The sequence below is a fragment of the Lygodium microphyllum genome, chromosome 24, assembly GCF_053477565.2.
Source record: "Lygodium microphyllum isolate KBCC chromosome 24, Lygodium_microphyllum_v1.1.10, whole genome shotgun sequence".
NCBI lineage: Eukaryota > Viridiplantae > Streptophyta > Polypodiopsida > Schizaeales > Lygodiaceae > Lygodium > Lygodium microphyllum.
This window is the reverse complement of record NC_141158.1, coordinates 88,983,231-88,992,411: the sequence shown is the minus strand read 5'-3', so window position 1 is coordinate 88,992,411 and position 9,181 is coordinate 88,983,231.

The following is a 9,181-nucleotide window of genomic DNA, read 5'->3' as shown; positions in this document are numbered from 1 at the left end:
CTCACGATCATTGGATCCAACTTGGTAAACCACCACTACAGCTCACTAATGTCAAATTAACCCCATATGGGATGCACTTCTTGGCAAGTGTAGGGCCTCTGTTGCTATCGAGTCTGAGACTATACCAATGATCTTTTACATGTTGCCAAACACTAGAGATGTAGGCACGAAGTCACTGCTAGGGCAAACCTTCAAGAAGCAAACTATCACTCCAATGTCGATTATGAGTCGCATTGCATTCACCTCGCCATAGGCAATGTCCGCATTGTTATAGCCTTTAGCAAGGGCTGCGTGACCTCATCAAAGTCCGCAAGGCCACCAGTAGAAATACTCGCAGCCAAGTCTATGGAGGGGATAGTGCTCAACCACCATCCACCAAATCTTACGAGCCGCTACTCACAATAGCAAAAGCTAAGGTCCAATAGCCTGAGTTTCAATGGAGGCCTAAACAACCACAACTATCGCCTAGGAGTAGATGGCCACGTCCTTGTAACACTAGAAACTCAAAACCTAAGAGGCCAAGATGCAATTACAGAAATCGAAGCATGATCAAGCCAAGATGGGTTCCTAAAGCCCTCTTGCACGCACAAGGCTACTATGAGGGAAATGCTTGGATTTGGATCCCTAAGGCCCGAATGGTCGAAGGCACTACTCATACGCTGCCCTCAAGCTGGATCACCCTGAGCCCCATAGAACCTTAGAACCGAAAGCCGCAATGCTTCCAGGACTTGCCTCCTACAAGCTCACCCATGCATAAGCCCAAAAGAGTTGAGCAAGTCTATCGGCCCAAACCACAAATGCCTTTACATATTTCAACCCTTTCTAGTGGCGATAAGACTTGCCAAACCCAATTCGAGTGTGGCAGCCCACCTATAGTAGCAGCTACTACTCTCACGCTCATCCACGAGGCTCAACCACTACTTCATGGGCAACTGCCACCATCTTCTGCCAAGCCTTCTAGCCCCATCAAACCGCAGCCACCTGCAAGCCTTAAACCCTCCTACGAGCAGAAATCATTCTTAACTCTGGTTGCAGACCTAGCCGAAGACATAGGGGATGACGTTATTGCTTGTCTTAGATGCTTAGATGCCACGTTCATGTCGTTGGCTCTAAGTTATGACTACTTGGACTTAGGCTTGTTGCAAGAGCCTTTAGCAACTAAAATTTGCACGATGCCTTGTTCCTGGGAAATTGAATTTGCATTTTTCAAAACACCCCGCTCAGCTCTGCTGCCAAGTTGCTACGCACTGAGATATCAAGAGAACAAGCCATCAAACAACAACGCCTCATTACGTCCTACGATCAGTGCATGACTTCTTCCATCAATGACACATAAGTCGAGGAGTTGAAAGCGTTAGCTAGCACCGACTCCCCATTTTTACGAAATTGGTACACTCTACGATTGTAGTGGGAATTCAAAGGATGTCAAATCATGACCAACGTTGAGCAGCACCGTGCAATCAAGACATTCGAGTATGACCCAACCTATGTCACACCCACCTCATATAGAGTGTTAACCACTCTTTGTGGCCAACCCATGGAAGAGCACATCAAAGAACACCCATATCTTGATCATCTCCTGACCAAAGAAGAGCTACATATCACTAGCCGTGTCGATTTTGGTGATTTTCTAATGGATGTCCTCACTTACATCACACTCGTAAGTACCTAACCCTTTGATCTGGACCACAAGGCTCAGCTAGAGTATAACCTAGAATTCTATACTTGGCTCATGCACAAGTAACCCTTATATCGGAACGTTGAATGCCCTTGACCTCCTACCCTTCAATCCTAGGAAGGATTCTTCTCAATCTGGAAGGGGAGGGGGTAAGGTGAATCAAATCAACATCAAGCTAATACATAAACACATAAGAAACTGGTGATGTAGGAGGAGTATCACAAAAGCGTTGAAAGAAAAGGCAAAAATTTTGAAGGGAAGAATCTATGTGGGATCTTAATACTATCATTCAACAAACATAAACTCTTTCTTTTCAATAAATTATTAGTTTAAAAAGTACTAATGGGAATTATGGTTCATGACAGAAACAAAAGATGTCGCAACAAGACCATGCCCATCGACTCCCCTTCACGGAAGAGGAGAGGACCCAATACGATGTCTCCTTGGAAAGCTGTGCCTACAACCAACTAAAATTTTGAACCATCCATAATATCGAGGAAGTAGTGGCCAAGGAGGAAGCAGCCAAGAGGGCCATAGAGCAGTAGTGCAACCTTGCTAAGTACCTCGAGAAGTTCACACAAGAGCCTGACCACACAAAGTGTGTGGAATTCCTCAGAACTTACAACCCAGATTAGGAATGTGAATTCGCAACAGTGGGAAGGGGGGAGAATGCCAAACATGTACAGGTACCCTTGAACCCAACCTTGTTGGAGAAGGCACTAGGATTAGTGCCTAAGGAAGTAGAAAAGAGACATATATGCCATGCTTAAGATGAAGATGGAAGAGGTGCTGACCAACAATAGCATCAGCATCCAGGATATCCCTGATGCTGAAGCCCGCATTTAGGCAAAACTGGTGTACGCATTGTTGTCTAGCCAGTGCTACAATTCTCTCATGCATCGGATCAATGTGTTTGTGCTGGAGAACGTGGCAGCTTGCACCCTGGTGGATGAGGTTGACTGGAATGGCTATGTGCGCAAGACCATAGACCAAGCAGCAAGAGCACTAGCCTTGGGGAGCAAGCCAACAGGTGGGGAGTCCCCAGCCTCCAAAAGTGCTGAGAGGAAGAAAGCCTCATTCATCAACTATGGAAGTGTTTTGACTGCACTCATCCAAGAGGCAGTAAAAGAGGCATAGGATGTAGAGAAAGGAGAAGGAGAAACACCCGACAAATCACCCCCTCACTAGGACCAAGAGTTGTCTAGCGAGAGGACCAAAAGTGATGAAGAAGGGGGAGAACAAAAGGAACAATTAGACAAAAATCAAGCAAAGAAACCTAAGAAGAGGGCAACACAAAAGAAGAAGCAAGACGAAGGCCACAAAAAGGAGAAGGAGGACTTAGAGAGAGCAAAAAGGGAATCCCTCAAAGAGGCGGAAGAGAGGGAGAAGAAGAAGAAGCATGAAGCAGAAAAGTCGAAGGAAGAAGCCAAGAAAGCCAAGAGAGTGTCAAAATAGGAGGTCGAAGAGAGGAAGAAGAAAGAAAAAGAAGAAACAGATAAATTGGAGGAAGAATCTAGGAATGCAGAAGAAGAGAGGGAGAGAAGAGTTGCTGAGGAAGAGGAGGAGCTAAGAAGAAAGGAGGAGGAAGACAAGGCGGAAGCCACACGTCAGTCTATAGAGCAACAAAGCAAAGCATATGACTTAGGAGCTCAGATTCCACCCAAGAAGGAGGGGCCAGGCTCAAGCACTTAGGTGCCAGAGACCATACCACCAGCCATCACTAAAGGCAAGGGTAAAGCCCCCATCCATCATTATCCTGACCCTCCTCATGCCTACCAACAAAGGAGCCACCCTCACCCCAAGCATCCCCACTAGTACCGATGTCTCAAACATTGTGGCCTGGATGAAACATTTCATCAATAAAGAATTAGCCCAAGGGAAGAGCATGGAAACCGCGGCCACGGGGCAGAAGAGGCCAGTCGCAGACACTGAATCTAGACAATATCCAAAATGCCAGAAAGTGGAGGCCTCAACCACTCTGATCCACACGACGATGACACCACCAGCTAACTATGATGAACACATTGCTGAATTGCTCTCTCAACTAAAGAAAGCTAAAGAGGAGAGGAAGATAGCTGTGGCCGAGTTAGCTGCAAAAAAAGAGTCGGTAGCCACTTTTCAACTTGAAAAGACCTGAGAGATAGCCATGCAAAAAAAGGAGATCTTCGATCTCAAATAGGTGCCGAAGGCTAAGGACGACAGGGAGGAAAGGTGGAGGCAGTGGCTAGAAGATGAGAAACAGGAGTTGATAAAAATGCAGAGGGAGTATAAAATCTTGATCATGCAACATGAAGAGCTAACTGCAAAGATTGATCAGATCGAATGAGGCATGAAGGAGTTTGCCACAAAGAAGAGGAAAGGAAGCAAGAGGAAGAACAACATCACAAGGAGATGGAGACCATGACTAATAAGCTGAATGTAGAAAGAAAAGAGCGAGAGAGAATGAGCAAAGAATTGAAAGTCCACGAGCAAAGACTCATACCTCTGGTGCAAAGGCAAGGGGAATGTATGGAGGAAATGAAGAAGAGAGCCGAAGAATGGGCGAGACAGAATGAACGGAGGTGAAGACCTCGGTGCGTCGCCTGGCTCTCATGGTTTTCTCATAGAGAGTAGAGCAGGGGCCACCCAAGTAGCCTTCAACACTCAACACAAAGCCTTCTTGAATACACTAATGGATACCACCCACTCAGAAAAAGGGGAGTCCCTCGAGGCGGTAAAAAAGAAACTAAGCATAGCCTGCAGGGCCCTACAAGCAGCATTGCACATGCCACTCCACCCCGATGTCGTGGGGCTGAGCCTTGATTGTTTAGGCTAGACCTTGGGCGGATTTAATTCTAAATATTTAAAGTGTGTTTTGTAAGTTTGAAAGTCATTTGGTTTTCGGATCTTGGAAGTGGATGGTCATAGGTATGCCTATATATATGATGCCGTTTGAGTTTTGTGTACGCCTATCAGTTTCTTGGTGGATTTTCTGATGTAGCTATGGCGGAATACAATTATGACAGTCTTCTTGGCAGTTTCTAGTCTCTTTACTTGTCTATTTCCCATTCTGTTTTTCTATGCAGATTTTGTCAGAGAGAGAATAATAGTCATGCGGAATCGTGTGTGTTTGAGGTGAAGTATGAGTGTTGTCAGAGTGATGAGAGTCGTGCACTGAATGTATTAGGGTGGATTGAGTATAGGAATGCAGTTTTTTTAGGCTCTGCCAAAGCAACAATAAACACTAGCGTTCACGGTGCTTGTGGAAGGTATTCATGGTCAAGTCCACTTTTCTTCTGTAGAAGGTTGAGTGCTAAGAGGATGCATAGCAGAATAGGAAGTCATATATGTGGTCGAACCTATGTTTCTTGGAGAGTCAAATGCTAGGAGGTAGTCGGGCTGGAAGAGTCGAATCAAGTTCTTCATTCATATTTTACCAGGTGGGCAGAAAGACAGCAGAGGCTACATCAGCAGGGGGATGACCTTAATGTGGAAGAAACCCTTGGAATGCAAAGCGACAGCACAGGGTATGAGTCTGAGAGGAGTGTAGAAGATTTGGAGGATGTTGAGCATTATGGGGAAATTTTTCAAGAAGAGGAACAGCAACAGCAATGGACACCAATTGAAATAGGAGGAGTAATTTTGTAGCAAGTATTTTTTGCAAGAAGGAGGTTACAATTTGATCTGTTGGGATTAGGAGGGGGCTTAGTAGCACCACCTCCATCACCAGTGACATCAGCATCTTTTGCAAGTAATCTATCCCCAAATACGCGGCGAAGGATGGCAGCAGCTAGGGCGGGTTTTTGCATCAAGTTCGGGAGCTTTTCAAGAAAGTCAAAAGAAGACCTCAATTGCCACATAGCTCAGTTTGAGACAAGATGGTAGGCCAGAGATTTGACAAAGTATATGACGCTCAGCATAAAATGCGACAATTCAAAGCAACTTTGGAGGGAAGAGCCATGCAGTGGCTGAGTAATTACAACCCAGCTCATTTTGCAGATTACTTAGATTTAAAGGAACCATTTTTATAGATTTCGGAAGGACAAAACTCCTAATGATGTTCTTTCTAAGCTAAAAGCAATTAAGTAGAAGAAGATGTTTGTGGAGGACTATAGTCAAAAATTCAATCAGTATTTGAGGCAACTTACAGCAGCAGAAAGGCCGACTGATGAGATGTTAGCCGGATATTACATGAATGGCTTGAGAAAGGAGCTGCGGAATGTAGTTGCAGGAGTGGATGTTGAAGTAGGATTGAATGATTTAATACAAACAGCAACTAGAGCAGAGAAGAGGTTTGGAGTGATTGATTCAAAATCCACAAAGTGGAGTTCAAGAAAGAAGAAAGGGAGAAAAAGGAGATCTTCGGATGATAGCAGTGACGATGATTCTGAGTCAGATACAAATTCAAGTTCCAGGTCAAGAACAAGTAGTGGATCTTATTCTAATACAGATTCCGATTCGGATTCAGAAAAGGAGGATAAGAAGAGGAAGCATAAGAAACAGGATAAGGACAAGCCAAAAGACAGTTTGGTGGAAAAAATGGTGGAGAAGAAGCTGAAAGAAATGGGGGTCAAGCAGGAGGCTGAGTCAAGTAAGAAACCTCATTGTGATATATGTGACATGGATAGCCATAAAACACAAAATTGTTCGTATAATCCGAATTACAGAGGCCCAATACCAGAAAGGCTTCAACAAAGAATGCAACAAGGTATAACACAAGCAACTGGGGTTTTTCTTGATGCTGCAGGACAACAGAGGACATTTAACAATCCGGGATGGAGAGGATCTCAAAATCAACAGTGGAGGCCACCTTATAATCAGAATCGGCCATATAGAGGTAATTTCAATTCTGGCTTTAGACCAAGATATGGTGGTTATCAAAATTATAGTCCATGGGGAGGAAATTGGCAGCAGCAATAGCAGGGATGGCAACATCAAAATTGGAATCAACAAAACTGGAATCAGCAAGGATGGGATCAACACGTATAGAATACACAAATACCATAGTTACCTGCACCACCTGCACAGCAGGGAGAGGCAGCTAAGGTACCTCAAAGTAATCTTATTAAAGTAGAAGTGACAGAAGTTAAGAAGGAAAGTCCTCTAGTGGAGGATCAGGTGACAAATCAAGTGACCGCCGAGTGTTCTCCAGAATGTGATTGCTTTCGGTGTAAGACAACAGAGCCTAACCCCTCAGGAGGTCGATGCATTAGGCTTTGAGGAGGAACCACAACAAGCAGACCAATAGAGGGATGAAGCTGAAGTTATGGGCATATTTAAAGAAGAGGTTATCCCACAACTCCCCTCGCCACATTCCCAAGAGCAGCCAGCAATTGACACATCTGCAGAAAGATAAGCTACCCTCAGGGAAGGGAGGAAGAAGCTGATGGAAGAAACTAGGAAACAAATGAGAGCCAAGCCAGTCGTGCAATCATCCGCACTCCCACCACCATGCCCAGATGACCTCCCAGCAAGTTTCCACACTGAACTGATAGTTTGGGAGCGATAGGAAATTGACAAAAAACCCTTCTCCTTTAGCTTCCTTCTTCCCAACAACCGGAGGAGAGTCACGCTACTGAAAGTAGTGGAGGAAGTGATTGCAATTGGAAGCTGACTAGGCCAACAATGAATGGAAGAGAGAGAAAATAGTCCCACTCTCTAGGGGACTGAAGAGGCAGACTTTTGGCAGAATAAGATCTTTGAAGTGCCACATTCTATACAAGGCTATAACTGCAAGCCCATGTGGAGGAGATGGATGTGCGACATTAGCATGCTCTTCTGGATGGCCTTTTGCAACACCTTACCCTACGAGAGGCACAACCCTACATTTATGGTGTACCCTCGTATGGTAGGAGTGGATTTTGATGCTACCCTCCATGGATGCTATGACTTTCCCATTATCTATAATCCTAATTGTACGTCTTTTGAACAAGCTCTCACCTTCAGCTATGAAAGCCTAGACATGTCCATCACCCGTTTCCTTGCCAACTTTTTCTCTTGCCCTAATCCAGCCTTCATAACCACCTGTAACTACCTTAGGCTTCTTAAACTCTTACTTAAGTAGGACCCTACCCCACAAGAACTTGGCCTCCCACCCCTCTTTTTTGATCCTAACGCCATAGCTGTGTCATGACGCGCTTGATGATGAGAGCTAACTTTCTATCTTTTGCATAGCTCTTCTTGAAGATATGAACAATAGCTAGTTCACTCAATGTAACCACCCCTACCTCTCTACCACTTTACTCCATGTTCACATGAATCTCAAGGGATACATACAGAGCTAGCAGTTTTTGAGCAAATCTATCCGGCCCCCTTCTCCACCTCACTCTAACGATGAAAGTTAGAAACTGGCTGTAATCCTAGCTTTATTTTACAAAAAGAAAAAAAAAAGGGAAAAAAAGAGAAATAAAAGAAAGAAGGAAGGCAAGAAAACACATCACAAACAGAAAAAGACATGGGAAGAAAGACTCACTTGAAGACACAACCAAGACCACACAGGACACGATCACTACACCTAGGGGTCCTCAAGTTAGGCCTGTTCGATGGCTTCAGTTGGCCGGATCCACTCCTAACCCCCTAGCCCCTTTTTGATCCCCCACTTCACGTTTAGGGCACATCAAGGGCAAGAGATACTTAGGGAGGTAACACTTGCCTATGGTTAGACCTATCACCCTATGCTACACACACCGCACCTCCCTACTGCATGAACGGGGTCCTCAAGTACAGGACATCACCTAGGTCAGATCCAGCTCCCCGTTCCACCGGCACGAGCACAATGCACCACACAGTAAGGTAGACACTCCCCTTAGGTAGAGTACCACACCTTCTCCTTTCAGGTCCTACAAAATGCGGCAAACCACCAACTTCGAAGGCCCCATCATCCACTTGACATCTGATTGGCTTCTCTGTCAACCATCATTGCCAGAGCTTCCAAAGCATCTGAGTCCACATGTGGCCCTACCATCACCTAACCAACAACTTGTCGACCGCCTACCCTTTTCCAACAAACAGCTAGAAGTGCCATGGGACTGGCACTCGTCTCGGAGGGGGGTAATGTTAAATAATGTTAACCCCAATTTGAGATGGTAGAAAAATGAAGAAAAAATAAAAAAAGGATGGAAAAAGAGCAAAGGTGTAGAGGCGGCCCCTAAAACTAAGCTGGGACAAAAAGCGGAATGTTAAATGAAAAGCGCCTCTAAAAACTCTAAAAACTCTTGTAAAAGAGCACCATGCTCCCTCTTGTGCCATTTGTAAAAGAATAGATGGGTATAAGGTTAGGGCATGAAGCAAGAAGAGGGAATCAGAAAAAGGGACCTTGCCACAATGGCCGATCATGTAAAAAGGGATGGGTGCCCATGGGAATTTAGGGTTTTGTATATAAAGTTCAAAAAGTGAATGAGAGCTTATTCTTTGGTGTGTGGCTAACAAGAGTCCTCTCTTCTTCTCTTCTTCTCTTCACCTTGCTTGTGTGTGTGCTCTTAAGGAAGGGAGTGTGAGAGTGTGAGGGAGTGAGTGAGAGTGGGA